This window comes from Mustela nigripes, chromosome 10 (genome assembly GCF_022355385.1).
Source record: "Mustela nigripes isolate SB6536 chromosome 10, MUSNIG.SB6536, whole genome shotgun sequence".
Classification (NCBI taxonomy): domain Eukaryota; kingdom Metazoa; phylum Chordata; class Mammalia; order Carnivora; family Mustelidae; genus Mustela; species Mustela nigripes.
The window spans coordinates 51,547,510-51,564,340 of NC_081566.1; positions in this window are offsets into that span (position 1 = coordinate 51,547,510).

Below are 16,831 nucleotides of genomic sequence, written 5' to 3' on the forward strand. Positions count from 1 at the left end.
TGGAGATGTTACAAAGTGATCAAAATCTGTAGGATGTGAAATAAAGAGAAAAATCAAAGTGACCCTAAGGTCTTTGTCCTCAGCCTCAGAGGGATAGAATTGTCGTCTGCTGAGATAAGGAAGACTCTTAGAGGAATAGATATTTGAGGGCGACAATCAGGAATTCCACTTGGGCATATGAAATTTAAGATTTTTATCAGATACTCAACTGACATTTAAAAACAGGCAACGTAATATAAGAGTCTGAAGTTCAAGAGAGAAAGAGATCTAGGATGAAGAAATAAAATTGAGAATCTTTAGCATTTTAGATGATATTTACAGCCTTAGACTTGGATGTAGTCATATTGTCATCCATTATTTACATTTATGGCTGGAAATTTAAATAAAAATTTAACTTTTATATCCATTATTCATGTTGAAAAAATTTTCACAGTGAATTTTAGTTTAGATAATCCTTGTCTGATCTCCCACATTAATGTGTCAAAAATTAGAACACATAGATAATATCTCTACCGGTTTTTCTCCGAATAAATGAAATACTTCACTTGAATTTTTTTAAAAAAATTATTTATATTGCTTATTTATTTGTTCCTATAATTTATATTACTTTTTGAAATCTAAGTTTCATTACCCATGGCCTTTTGAATGCTGCCAATGATTCACTCTGGTAAAATAAAACTTTATATTTAGAACACACTTCTGTTATCTGTTATTTTGTTGTCTAATTCAAATTCCTTTCTCACTGGGAATTGAATTGCTTCATCTCTATTTAGAGTTGTAATCTGAACTCTAGAAAGAAACCAATCCTTCAAAGCCATTACGGTGTTGACACATAATCTTACCAGTAAAGAGAAAGGAAGCACAGCTGATTGACTGTCTTCTATTTACTTAGTTTATTGACGCTGTGTTAGTCTCAGGCAACTGCCATGGCCTTTTACAGAGGAAGCCTTGTTTCACTAATCTTATATCCCACCCACAACCACCAGGGCATTGAATATTGTTTACCTCCCCTAATACGCATCCACATACACAAAGATGGAGAATTTTAAAAATAAAATAAGAGCTTTTTCTAACAAACTGCAAAGTTCCTGGTAGCTAAATATGTTATGATTCCTTCTATCAAATTAGTAAATTTTGCAAAGATTCCTTTGGCTCAGTAATGTAATTTTCAAATTGATCATTTCCCCTTAGTATGTTTTCAAATTCCTTTTACCAGTAATGCTGCTCCTTGACCTGTTTTTCCTCCTACAGCGCTTTATATGATTTGAGGGTTTTTTAAAGACACTTTTCAATATTAATGGCAATTTTTGGTCTTTGATATGCTAATATGTCCTGATACATATGCTTTTGAAGTCGTTTATTAAAGTGATGTTGGTAAATAAATTTTAAAGAAGTTTGCTTGAGATTTAAAGTACACTATTGGGTGTGTTTGTTACCCAAATCTTCAAAATTCATAGTAATAATTCTATATTATCAGATTACCATATAATAAAATTGATTGTCCAGACTACAATTATTTCTGTTTAGCTTTTCAAAATGTAGATTTCATATCAACTCCTTAATACCCTCTATTTCATTTAAAGCAGTGATTTAAAAACAGATGATGACTACCATTCCCATATATTGGAAATTTGCAGAAGAGACTAGAATGAAATTCTGGAGAAGTGAATGAACAGACATAGCTGGCAAAGAATCTTTATACTTTTAAAATGTTAATGGAAATTAGATGTAGTTTCAGTGGTAGCGTTGAATATAGAATGTGAGACTTTACGCCAATAGATTAGAAGTTAAATTTATCATCTGTGTCACTATGAGCGAGTGCCTCATTCCTTGGAGTCTTTTTAAAAAAAATATAGAGTTAAGACATTCAAGTGCACTTCACAGTATCACGTAGTAAGGAATGGCTAGATTAGAGAATGGAAGTGGGGAAGCCAGTGTTAAGTGAAGACCCGGAGCTGGCTAAAGCTAGTGATGACAGCTGTGAGGGCACATCCGCAGAATATGAGGAGACCCTGACCATCTGTCACTCTATCTGGGTGCCTTCAATCAGAACTATAAGCAGGAAGTCAGCCATGTTGGAAACTGGTCATCCTAAGCCAAGGCTCTGATAGCAAAACAGAATGCCAAAGTCTTGAAAGAACAGTGCATTACTGACCACCAAGATGCTTTTGGTAATGACTTGGTAAAAGTCAAACTTGACTCCAAGTGCAATGAGGAGGACACACTGTCGAAGCTGGTGAAGGCTGCTGTGTTAGCCTGTGTATGTGGTTTTGTTTGGGTGCTCATTTGGGTCCTACAGCCAAGAGACGAAAGATGTCTCATCTTACTGTTGCTGTTGATCACCATTCAGAGATCAGACTTACAGGAAGAACCTCCTGGGGCTCTTGTGTGAGGAACCAGGGACTAATTCTAACATAATGTTCTACTTTTGAAAAATATGCCTTCAAGCGTTTCTGTTAGCCAGTACTAAACTTTGCCATATTTGTGCACATACTTTTCCTCTTTTCGAATGTATAAGTTACACAATTCTACTGGGTATCTAAGTTATACGTGCAAGATATTTATGATATGGATAAAGCTTATATTATAATGAATACATAAAGAATTATTTTTAGCTTAAAATATGTCTTCTGCACTTTGTTTCTCTCTGCCTATATTAACCTTCTCCTGATAGCTTCGCAGCTGGCATTCCCACCAGATAATTTCTTCAATGTTGCTTTCTTCAAGGCTTTCTATGGCACCCTATTTAAAATTGCCATAACCATCCTCATCTGTCACTCCTTATCTGGTGATTTATCTCCATTCCCTAATTAATGTATCTCTATGTAACTTACCATCATCAAAAATAATGCATTGTCTATCTTTCACCCTGCTAAAATGAAAGCTCTGTAAGAACATTTTATCTGTTTCATTCAGTGCTGTATCCCCAGGACCTAGAACAGTGCCTAGCAGAAAACAGGCATTTAGTATTTATTTTGCAAAATAAAGAAAATGATACAAGTGTAAAGGCACATCATACAAAGTATTAAATAGAATCATTGAGACTTACTACCCCAAGTGTGGCCAAAAGGCATTAACATCAGCATCACTTAAGAAGTTTTTAGAATACAGAGACTCATAGCCCAATCTCAGAGGTACTGAACCAGAATCTTTGTTTTAATAAAGCCCCAAGTGAGCTGCTCATTAAGGTTTGAGCAGCAGGTGTAGAATCAGTACTCAATGAATGTTTCCTCAATCTAAATACAATACGCTAACGACTGTGGGATAGTAACATATAGATCATTAATGGTCTCTTAAAATTAATACAGTTTAGATTAATGAGCAAAGAAAATCAATAACAGAAGGAAGCATTGGACTTTAATTATTTAACATTCTACTGTATAACATTTTCATTCACCTGGAAGGTCACATTCCAGTAGAATTATTTGTTAGGCCATAATCCTCTAATGAAGACTCCAGGAGCTATGAGGAAGACAGGGCATATTAATAAAAAGAATAAAGATCATTTGCCATAATTAGTGAAGCTAGTCACCCATCAGTCAGTCAATAAACCCAACAGAAAATGATTTGAAGTGATTAAACAGAGGATTAAAATGTCATATTGGCAAATGCCATATGATTTTATTTTTTGGACCCTTAGAGCCCTTGGGTTATTTTCTAAATCCTGTACATGTAAAAGTACCACAGAGGCACATTTAGAAAATAAATGGTTTCTTCTATCCTACTTGTACTGGTGCCTAGTCTTTTTTTTTTTTTTTTTAAGATTTTATTTGTTTATTTGACACAGAGAGATCACAAGTAGGCAGAGAGGCAGGCAGAGATAGAGTGGGGGAAGCAGGCTCCCCACTGAGCAGAGAACCTGATGCGGGGCTCGATCCCAGGACCCTGGGATCATGACCTGAGCCAAAGGCAGAGGCTTTAACCTACTGAGCCACCCAGGGATCCCTGAATTTCTTTGTGTTTGCTCCTTGGAGTACTGAGGGCAGAGAAAATGGTAATAATTACAATGCCCCAAAGTGCTTTGAATGAATAAACAAATCAATCAATCAGTCAATGCCTTCAAGAATAAGTGGGGGCTTTGGATATTATGATTAACATCAGGTTCTTCTGAGAAAGAGGACCATTGTGACTTGTCAACCTGAACATGCCCGAGGGAGAAACTGCGTTTGACAAACTGGGTGTAACATAGCAAATCTCTTTCCAGGTGTACATACTCTCCATACATACAATAGCATGGCTTCCTCTCTATACATACAATAACATGCTGGATATTAATTAAACCAAAGGACCATAAAGAGTTAGAAAACGGAGCCATATATAAGCTTACTCTTGTACATCTCCATATTGTAAAAATCTTACTTTAACATTGGTACATTTTTATCATTTCCTTTTTTCTCAGACTATTTTAAGCACATTTCATGAATTGAAAAATCACTTGAAAAATATTATGATTTATATTATTTGCTGTATAATATGGTAAATGAGCATAAAATTTATGTCAAATTTTAATGTTGATTTAATTTCAATGATGAATTGGGTTAGAAAGAAGAATAAATGAGTTGATAGAGTCTAAGTTTTCTTATTTATGCCTTTGAGGTAAATCTTCGCATTCTATATTTATATTTTTATTAGACAGGTCTTTCCTCTAAAAAAGTGAATCAAATAAAAAATAATTAGTCTTAATGATGCTGTTATAGAAGTGATCTATGTATCTGCTATAAAAGGATAGGAACATGCAATAAATTAAAAATTGTGCAATGTGTATTCAAAACTAGAATTTTCTGATCTTACCAATTAGATAATTGTTACATAAGTGATTTTTTGGTTACTAATTAACAATTAGAAGTCTGAGATAAATAATCTCTAGGCTGACAAACACAATTATGATCACATGTGATAATAAATAATTACTTATTTCACAAATATTTTACTCATTTGCAAGTGGCATTTCTTATGTTAAATCGTTAGACAATGACTGTCTTCTTTGTTACTTCAAGAAATCTTCCTGGAAGAAGGATACTGAAAATGAACACAAAGTTTGCAGCCAAATCAACCTGTATTTAGTCATTTCTTTATGTCATATTCAAATTTTCCACAGTAGTGGAAGTAAAGTAAGTAGTTATTCTTTGATGAACCTACACTGACACCATTATCAACCAAAGTCTATAGTTAACATTAAAATTCACTCTTGAGATTGTAAATTCTATGAGTTGGAACAAATATATAATGACATGTATCCATCATTACAGTATCGGAGTATCTTTACTGCCCTGAAAATCCTACGTGTTTGCCAACAGATCTTGGCACCACTGATCTTTTTACTCAATAGCTTGTCCTTTGCCAGAATGTCATGGAATTGGAAACACAGAGTACATAGCCTTTTCAGACGGGCTTCTTCTACTTCAGCTTTCTCCACAGCTTTTCAGGAGGTGGTATCTCATTCCTTGCTAGCGCTGAACAATATTCCATTGTCTAGATGTACTACAAGTTATCCATTCATCTCCTGAAGGGCGTCTTGGTTGCTTGCAAATTTTGGAAATTATGAATAAAGCAGCTGTAAACATCTGTGTGCTGGCTTTTATGTGGATGTAAGTTTTCAGCTCCTTTGGATAGTGCCAAGGAGAATGACTGGTGGGTTGTATGATAAAAGTACTAGAAGAAACTGCCAAACTGCCTTCCAATATGGCTTTACCATTTTGAATTCTCACAAGCAATGAATACGAGCTCTTGCTACTCCACATCCTTACTAGCATTAGGTGTTGTCGGCAATCTGGAATTTGGCCATTCTAACAGGTGTGTAGTGGTATTCAGTAGTTGTCTTTATTTACATCTTCCTGATCACGTAAAATGTGGACCGCCTTTTCATATGCTTATTTACCATCTGTATATCTTTTTTTGTGTGAAGTGTCTGTTAATGATTGTTTGGCCTATTTTTTTAATCAGGTTATTTTCTTATAGTTGAGGGGTTTTTAAAAAATTTTTTTCTTATAGTTGAGTTTTAAAGAGTTCACTGTATATTTTGCATTATAGTCCTTTATCAGATAGGTCTGTTGCAAATACTTTCTCTTAATCTGTGTCTTATTCTCTTGATATCATTGTTCAGAGAGTAAAAGTTTGCAATTGAATGAAACCTTTCCTGTCAATTATTTCTTCCATGGATTGTGCCTTTGGTGTTATGTGTAAAAATTTATCCCCATACTCAAAGTGATCTTGGCTTTCTCCTATGTTGTCTTTTAGGAGTTTTATCATATTGTGTCTTAGATCTACATCTGTGATTCTTTCTCAGTTAATTTTGTGAATGGTTTAAGGACTATATCTAGATTTTTTTTTTTTTTTTGCATGTAGATACTAGTTGTTTCAGCACCAATTGTTAATCAAGAATTTTTGAATTAGATATTTTTAGAGAGGAGTGAGGGCCACAGGGAGAGGGAGGGAGGGGAAGAATCCTAAGCAGCCTCCATATCCAGTGCTGATTAGTCTCATGACCCTGAGATCGTGACCTGAGCTGAAATCAAGAGTGTGCCCCTGAAGTAGATTTTTGAGTGGCTGATGTGAGTCACTGTCAAGTCTTTTATATAGTAAAAGGCCCATATTTAATAAATTGAAAAACAAGTAACATTACACAATAGCAAGTCCAATGATAACTGCAACATATAATGCATTATCGCCTCGGAGATGAAGGAAATCCAAAGTGAAAATAGAGACAGGACACAAGTGGAAGCTTCATACGCATGATTTAGGTGACGAATCTAAAAGATCCGCGAGAAAGCCTCTCTCTGCCTCCCCTGCCTCTCTGGATGGTAAGGATATTGTTTCAAGAATAAATCTGAGGACTGTCCCACATTTGAAGAGATTCTAATGTTTTTGATTTAGTCTCACTAGCTCTTTGATTTGCTTTGAAACAGATATGAGCACCAACATTCACTGGGTTCTTTCTTCTGAGGGCATCCGCACGGTATCTGCAGAGAGCTTTTCATCATTTTGTCATGGGGTTTATACCACGCCTGGGGGTACTGCTGCTGGAGATACTTCCCTATTTGCATGATACGTTGATCCCTTCAGTCAGGATTTGCTCGTAAGAGGACAAATGCTATTGCCCTCTGCCTGGAACAGCCCGTTCCCCACAGTTTACCTAATTAAGTCACGTATCCTTCAGACCTCGGTTCCAATGACTCTTTCTCCAGGGAGCCTTTCCTGATACCAGACTAGATTAGGTCCCCTACCACATGCTTTCATAGCTTTCTGAACTCTGTAACATTAACCCACTGTGCAATTGTGAGAGATACGGAATTATATATATTTAATGTTTCTCTTTCTTACTTAAGGGGATAGGACTGGGTCTGTTTATACTTCAGTACAACTGGAAAGACAAGTGCCTGCCTAGTACAGAATAGTGCTGAATAAAGAGCAAATGAACTAATAAAGAAGTAATGTTAAATGAATAATTGTAAAAAAGTGAGTGAATGAATACCATACTTCCATTCACATAATAACAAAAACCCAGGATCTTCTCCTCATATTAACATAATGTTCAGGAGCCAGGGGCCTATGGAGTTCAGTTCTGGCCTCACAACTTGTCAGCCGAATGGCAAGAGGCTAAGTATTCAATTTCTTGGTGCCTCATGTATGTGATTCAGACAAAAGAGATAATGAAATGTCTGCTGTACAGGGTTGCCGTGAGGATTAAATGAGTGTGTGGTGTGTAGTAAGACTACAGAAGCATACAACATACCACCATTTTCTCTTTCTAACATGGAATTCACATGGCCATTGTATTCAAACTAGTACTTAAACGCATTTACCCTTGGCTTGCATTAGTATAAATATTTTATCTAATCTGTTTTACACAAATGCAGAGTTCAGAACTCGTGAAACTTTTGGAAACATGAAGGGAGCTGGCTTCAGACATAGATCAAAAGAAGGCAAGAAACCTGGAACCTGAATGACAACATCAGGCCACTTAATTAATCAGCAATGGATTCACTTTCTCAATTTCTCGAAAAGTGATATGATAAATGCCCCCACATTATAGGCCACTTTATATTAGATTTCTTATAACATTTAGCCAGAGGTTTCCATCCATATAGTGGTAACAATTAGGTCATCTACTCTCTGATCATTTAAGCTATTGTAATCTGATGGATGTAATCATAACATCCCAACTCTCACCTAATTTGTTCTGTCTAATCCCCTTTGGATTCCGCTTCTTTGCAATCTTTTTAGCTTTTCCTCATCCTCTTCCTTCTGGTCTCCTATATGTTTATTGCAATTGTCTATAATTGTCTTCTTTTTTATGACTCCTTTTGTGTCTTCCCCACTAGAGTATAAGCTACCTGAGAGCAGAGACTGCAAATGCCTTATTTCTTGTACCCCCGAATGATAATAACCAAGCAATCAATAAAGCATACTCTATGAATGAACCACTTTAGTGTATACATCAGAAATGACACATTCTCTATATCCCCAGGTAATTAAACTCATTCCATTAGGGTGAAAGTGTGTTTCTTCTTAAACCCATGTTCTGGTTCCCCAGCATGCTTATAAACATGGAAAACAATGTTTTAAAGCATAGTTTGGAAACACAATAAAAGCATGAAGAAATAAATTGTAATTTTGCGAGGAATCAGGCAATCTAAGATTCCTAAATATGTCCTCTCTTCACTAGATTAAGAGAGCTGCCACCTCATGTAGTTATTGTGAGCACGAGGTGAAACTGGACAAGGAAAGCATCTCAAGATGCAGTAAAAACTCCAGGATCGTTAACACTAATTATCACCATGTGCTGTTAGTGCACCTTTCTTTATTCAACAATGCCAAAAAGTGATTAGCCTTATTTCTGTGGTATTGGTGAGGAAATGGAGGCTCAGGAAATGGTTACTTGACCGCAAGTAACCCGTGCAGTGGGTATTTATAAGCAAGTCCACACAACTCCAGAGTGGATTCAGTTTTTGCCACATCACTGTGTGAATAGACAAGCTATCGCCAAGGTGATACGCATAGTGGAAGTGCAATCGTCTCAAAGGGAGGGAGTCTATCCTGAAAATTGAAAACTGAATGAGTGAAACTATGTGTTATGCCGGAAAACTATATGTAACAAAGGCATTAATGTGCATTTTCAAGGAATTAAAATAATTCGGGAAGACTGAAGGAAAATACTTCATTAGTTCTCTCTGATTTGATTATCTTAAGCGTATGGTTATTTCTTAGAGACATACAACCAACTTAATAATTTACTGGGAGCTGTTGTAACTTACAAGCTAGTCTCTTCAATTTAAAAAGCAATCATATGTACCTTTTTATCAACGAAGATAAGTTCTTCATTCTTAAGCGGGGAGTTTGTGTCAGCAATCATTTAGATCACTCAAAGATAAGATTTGCTGATGTGGACAAATTTAAAGCTGGTTAATTGCATCAAATTTTTAAGTGAAAAGCATCTTCTTTACATCCCTCAAATACAATCAAGGAGGGGCTGGATACAGTTTGAATGCTCTCTCTGCAGTTCTTTGGTGACAAAACTGCTGACCTGGTTGTTCTTTCATCAGCTCATACTGAACTCAAAATGAAGAAAATAAAATACAAATTCTGAATCTTTATGTAAACATCCAGATGACATATTCTGCAAGGAAGGCAGTTTTGAATAATAAAAACCTTTGTAGAGACTCACATTTCATCATGTACAAAAGCTTACTCCAAACATTATGCAAAAGGAGATTGAATGTTCTTTCCCAGATGCATCAAATTGTTTTGGATGACCCAGCCCTGAAATCTGCTATGATCAGTAAATGGAAAATGATTTTTCACTACTTTTCTAGGTGTTTCTTCCTAAGAAACCAAGTCTCCAAATGTATTTATTATTATACCATGTCTATATTTATCTGACCACCCTAAAATAAGATAGCAAAATATTTTTTCTCCATAAATGAGAAAAGTAAACTAATGGATCTCTTCAAAGTACTGGTAACAGATTTTTTAAAATCAGAATTTATACATTATCTGAAACTCAATTGTCTTTGCTTCAAATAGAAGATATACACCATCAAATTTAAACTCCTTCAAGGGCTCTTGTCTATTACACAAAACGTACCATTTCTCTCCTTGAAATCGTAGCAATAAAACAGTATCTCTCACAAGCTAAACATCCTTTTTTCCTTTGGGTGTTACTCAATTTTTTGGAAACAGTTTCACTTCTATCATATTCTAAGTCATCCTTTCTCATGCATTTCTCATACTATTACTTTGTCGCTCCCATATCTATCACTTCACTGAAATTCATCATCTTAAAGTCACCAAAGTTCTCCAATTTTTAAATCCAAAGGCCTCTCTTTGGTTTTCAGCTTACTTGCCACGATGCCATCATTCAGCCAGAAATTTTATCCGAATTTCCTGGAAGCTTTGGCTATTCTTTCTCTTTCTACTACTACAAACAAGACAAAACAAAACAAAGCACTTAATTGAATGGCTACTCTATCAGTCCCTTACTAGATACCAGAAAAAAAATGAGTGAGGAAGGGTTCAGCTGTTTCAGAGTGTAAGTGAAGCTAACAACAATTAATTACAATACAATGGTATAAGTATTATAAACGCAGTATGTACAATTGTCAATGGAAACAAAGAAAAATCAGTTTGCTTCTTTCATGATTTCTCTTCACTTGTACATCTTCAGTATCTATTCATTTTACAAAGGTTGCAATATTTTTTTGTCTTCTCAGAATACTTGCTCTGTAAATATAGTTTTACAACTAGTATTTAACATTACTACCTAGATATGTTGTCAACTTGAAGGGAACATATGATTCCTGAATTTTTTATTTATCTCATTTTATTTTATTTTGTTTTGAAAGAAAGAGAGAGCATGCATGGGTTGGGGAAGGGGCGGAGGAAGAAGGAGAGTAAGAATCCTAAGCAGGTTCTGTACTCAGCATGAGCCCTATGCAGGACTCGATCTCACAACCCTGAGGTCATGACCTGAGCTGAAATCAAGTCGGATGCTTAACCGACTGAGCCACACGGGTGCCCTTCACTCCTGAACTTTGTAAAAAAGAAATACAACTCTTATCATACTAGAAATATAAGGAAAGTTCTTCTACTGTATAAAATTCAATCCTATAAGAAATATCAAACATAATGGAGAAACAGAATATTCCCATTAACATAAGAAACAAAACAAGAACATGCACCTTTATTGTTGATTTTAAATATCCCTAATTGATCCTAAATGTTCCAAAAGAAAAAGAAAAAGTACTCAAATTGAATGTGAAGAGATAAAATTCAAAAGTTAATTGAAAAGCTTGGAAGGAAAAAAAAGAAATCAATAAATTACTAAATTTGAGACCAACATAAAGACATTATGAGCCCTCATATCTCAAAATATATTACAAAATTCCAGTCAAAATAATAAAATAATAAAATGCTAAAAAGTAATCCTAAAAAATGGAAATATTAATGTTAAGATTTTTTTTTCAATTTTAGTTAAATGTATAAAATTATGCCTGAATAGTTTCCTAGAAATACTTTGTATTTATGGATTGGAATACTCAATATTATGAACATTTCAGCTCTCCCTAAATTAAGTTATAAATTAAATGAAACCACAATCAAAATTCTAATGGAATCTGAATGAATCTGAAGTTTTATATTAGAAATGAATGCAAGAGAATAGCCAACATTTTTCTTAAGGAAGAATAGATTATATATCTTGTTAGTTGTGAAAATATACAGTAATTCCTAACTAGTCTAGGTACTGTTACATAACAATGAGATACAAGTGAATTCAAAACAGAGGGCCCAGAAAAGAAAGAAAAGAGAAAAAAAAAAGAGGGGGACCATCAAGCAAGATTAAGATAAATATGAAATTTCAAATCAATGGAAAAGTAATTATTTAATAAAGAACATTTACACAACTATATTAATTTGAGAGAAAAAGTAAGGTTAATTTCTATCTCACATCACATATAAAAACATTAGCTATAGATTAGAGTGTCAAATGTACTAGCAAAACCACATTTAATTAGTGGACAATTTTTATTTTAAATAAAATATGAGTGGGAAAAAAATCTTTTGAAGAAAGGAATAAATATGTTTACATAAGCAAATTGAGTGTTTGGATTGATGAAGATACCATAAATTAAGTTAAAATATAAGTGACAAATATCTATGAGGTACAAGAATACAATTCATATTGTGTAAAAACCTTCCACAAACTACCACAAAAAACAAAACCAAGCATAAGGTCAGTAGAATACAATGTAAAGGATGCTGGTAGCCAATTCCATGAGGAGTAAACAAGGGAAAAAAATCCAGTGAAGTGGTCAATAAATATTCAAAAAGATGTTCCATCTCATTAGTATTCAGAGAAATCAAATTAAAACCACAGTAACGTATCTAGCATCCACTTTCTATTGGCTGATGTAAATTAATAATTGTTTACTAATATTGATAATATCAGTTTTATGTAGTTTACAAGGCAAAATCTTACAGGCATATTAGAGGACGAAAGTTAAATTTTGCATACCATTTGAACTTAGAGTTTCACCTCCAGAATCAATCTTAATGCACAACAAATGTGCTATGACAAATATAAAACATCGTTTGTCATTTTAATGTAACAGAAAAAATTTTAAAACTCACTCATCAAAAAGAAAATAATGATATATAGCCAGTTTATTACTAAAGAAAGAGAGAAGGATGGTCCACAGAGAGATGCATCGTAATTTCCATACTTGGAGTTATACTTTCTTACCACAATACCCATGGAAAGCAAATCCTGAAGCAAAGGTGTGTGCACTATGATGATATTAAAGAGTGTAACTCCAGGAAATAGAGGTGTGTGTGGGAAGGAGAAAGGGCCAGCCCCTGGATACAGTGCCGCTCGGTATTAGTTCCTAAACGACTGCTTGATCTGTAGACACAGTATTCCCAAAGAAGTGACTACTTCTCAGAACAAGTCTGTTCATTCATGGAAGAAAGGCAGATTTTATCTATGATTGCTCATCTCCTACATGTCAAAATTTTGCTTCACAGGTGTCCTGAGATATATGTGTGGGCACATAGAGAAACCTACATCAAGAGAGGCATTAAAAGGAAGCCCAGAGACAATGTAAGAGTTGGAGCAGGCAGTAGACAAGTGTTGCTGGGTTCTATCTGCATGGAGTCATCCACAGAACTGGTTGTTTCTGTGAAGTTTGTCAGAACACCAGGAGCCAAAGACCCAGAGAGAAGTGAGGTGAAGAGGACCGGATTGGCATAGAAGATTGCCTAATACATTAACATGTGTGTTGGATTATCACTTACGTTCCAGATGATGTTTGCATCTGAGGATGAGGATAGATTTGGAAAGGTAAGGTGGCACACCTCATGCCTTATATGGTTGTCAATTGAATTGCTTCATTTTTTGCAGTTATATTTGCAACTACATTTGCAAAAGACAATATATAAAATTTTACATGTTCAGATACCGGATGGTAGGAATGACTAGGCCAGCTTTAATTATAAAGTCAGTATATGTAAAATTGAATTTCTTGTGTCACTTACCACCCTATGTTTCCCAGGTTACTGGCATCATCACAGAACCAAACATCAAAAATAAAAACCTTGGTGACTTTCTCAGTTCATCCTTCTCTTTCACTTCCCATGTAGTCAGTAACCATGAACACTGAACCTCCAGACAAACCTATCATGGGTCGAAGCCGGTATTTGCAGTCATGTAAATGAGCCTGGCCAGCTCCCAGTTTCAGCAGAGTGTCACTGGATCATCCTTTTTTATGTATTTAAGGAAATAATGAGTCACTCAGAAAAGAGTAGCAACGATCAAGAACGAGCTAGAAGTTTCTTCACTTCTCCATTCCTCAGTTTTCCCATTGGAAATTGAAGCCTAACAATAGTATCTGTCTCACAGAAACGGGAGAAACAGAGGTTAACAGGAACAGTGAGCTGCCTACAATATCCAGAAGAAGCTTTGTTGTGATCAGCCCTCTGTCAGATATATTTCAATTACAATGGCTACCATCACTATCATTACCCTCCTGATTACAGATTTCTCACTCTACTCAGAGCCCTAGAACAAGTACTTTACATGCCACCTCTCCCCCAACGAATATACACTTACGTCACAAGAATCGTATTATTTTTGTTTTATAGATAAGGAAAATGAGGGCCTGAGATATGTTGTATCTTGGTCAAGGCGAAGCAAGATTCAACCAACATTGTGTCTGACTTCAAACTCTGTCCTTAAATGTGCATGGCTGTTCCAGGTTAGTTATTATAGCATAACCAATTAACATTATTTAATCCCTGTGCCAAATTACCTCTGTATGGACAAATTATGTTGATTTTCCAAGTCTAGAAAGCTGAGAAACAGATCCTGAAATTTGTTGGTCTCAAGGGTACTCACATCACCCCTGAGTCTGGTGGATGCCAGCTGCTCTCACACATGCAAATCCTGTTTCATTTCCCTTGCAAAAATAATCATTTTAACTGTTCAGGAATAATGGTTGAGTATCCACTTTGTGTTATAGACTCCTTGTGATTGAATCCTGTTTTCACCATTTTCTGTTTGCATGGCCTTGGGCAATTTCCTTTACTTCTGGGTTGTTTTAGTTTTCTCATTTCTTAATGGGGATGGGGCTCAGTAGTAATCTCTGCCCATAATGTTGATGTGAAGTTTAACGGAGTTAATAATTTGGTTAGAACAATTACTGACACATAGTAAGCACTTAACATAATCATTAGTTATTATTGTCATCATTTCCTCTGTGACTCATTCTCTAATTTCTTTGTACGGTTATGCACTCTCTTGTAAGGGCAGTGACCACCTCTCTGTCGAGGTTACTTACTATGTGTTGAGGTTTTTTGAAATATTTCTACCCTCCTGGATTATGAGCTCCTCAGAGGCAGGGACTGATACTTTAATTGTGCCTTATACTCCTCCCACTCAATATACAGTTCTAGCACAACACAGTTGCTAGAACATATTAAGTCTTATCTAAACATTGGTGTGACTTTGAGTGGGTGGAATGAGACAGGCTGTTGCCCTTCCTTCATCTAACCCCAAACCTACTTACTCTTTAAAATCCATTTAAGTTCATCTCTTCTTGATTACTCTTCTATGTTGATCACTCAATCACTCAATTGCTTTCCCATCTGGGCTTTAATCATATGTAGTCATGTCATTCTACATTTTCAAATGATTGAAAGTTGCTAATTTTTGTAAAGCTGTCTCTAAAAATATGCATGAACCATACTATAAAAATGACTCTTAAATTAATGCTAGCTGATTCAGTCACCATTTTTTCTGATATGTTGTACTCCTTCAGCTCCAACTCGGGTTAAAGGCCCATTCTTTAGAAAGACTTCAGTACCTGCAGGCCAACGTGGGGTGCGTATGTTACCTACCCACAGCATGCTATGCTCACTCTAATCACCATTAAATAGTAGTTTATATAATTATTTGTTCATGGTTCATCTCATCCTATGTTACTGTGGGCTTCATGAGAGCATGAGAATCATCTGACTTACTCTTACACTTCTCTCAAGTCCAGTATAAAACCAGTACATGGGATGTTCGTATACTGTCATTGAATAGATGTTACTTGAAGTCGTGTCTTTGACTTCTCCCTTCTTATGGAACATTAAACATAGTAGACACTTAACCATAGTTCCTAAAATGATACCTTGGAAAATAACTTTCAGGGTGTCTGTTTATTTGCTTTTCTCTCAGAACCTTGAGTCTAAGAAAAATCTGGATTGGTTATAGTTTTTGGGATCTCTGCCCTACCGCTACCTATGTTTGAAATCATGTTTTCTAGTAAAGTAAAGCATACTGTGAAAAAGATGACTTCTTTCTTAGGGAAGTCTATGTAGTCATTCAGATCAGCAATAAAATATGGCACATTGTAATCTAAAATATTGATATATTTTCTAAGAAACTCAATTTTTTTTCTAAACTGCTAAAATGAACTAAGTAATAAAGATAGGAAGAATATTGTCAGAATTTATTTCATAATCACAAGAATAAGACTGTCCTCTTCATATACTTTTTGTTTATAAATTGAACATTTTTACCAAAGGCATAAGACACTTTATGCATGGGGAACCCTTTGTGTATCCATCTATCTATAGAGCTACTGAGAAATCTATCTAAATTTCATTCCAAATAATGTAAAGATGGCTCTACTCATGAGTAGAGTTAAGATTAGTTTTTTTTCAATTCATTCATCAATTTATTAATGGCCTGTTACTACATAGACAGTAATTCAATTACATCAGCAGTTTGATTTATCATTTAGAAATGGAATATTCCAACCAGAGTATATCAATAGTCTTCAAAATCAACTATGGAAATGATTTTAAAAGATAATCAATATAATGAATAAATAAAGCTTAACCTGAGGAAATATTTCACAGGCTTGCATTAATCTCGGGAAAATATTTTAAAAGCCCAATTAAATGTTCATAGTCAAGTTCTGCAAAGAAGCATGAAAAAAGGAGTAAAATGGGATTTCATTAAAAACCTTCTTTAAGTTATTTCTAGGCTAAATAACACATTGTTATTCTGAGACCTGATTATCTTGATTTAGGAATAAACCCAATCATCTCTAGCCAATGGCAATAGGGTAGGAACACTGAATTTTCTCACCCTGTGTTTGTCTTCCATTTTTGCATTTTACATTTTTACCTAAAGTCATTGGAAATAAATATCAATAAATTGATACTATTCGGGAGGGGGAAATCTAACCTTTTGTTTATAAATTGAAGCACTTCTTTTTCTTCCATCAAAATTTGAACATTTCATTTTCTTTGAGCAAATGTGCCAATTCCCTGCCTAGACTTCACA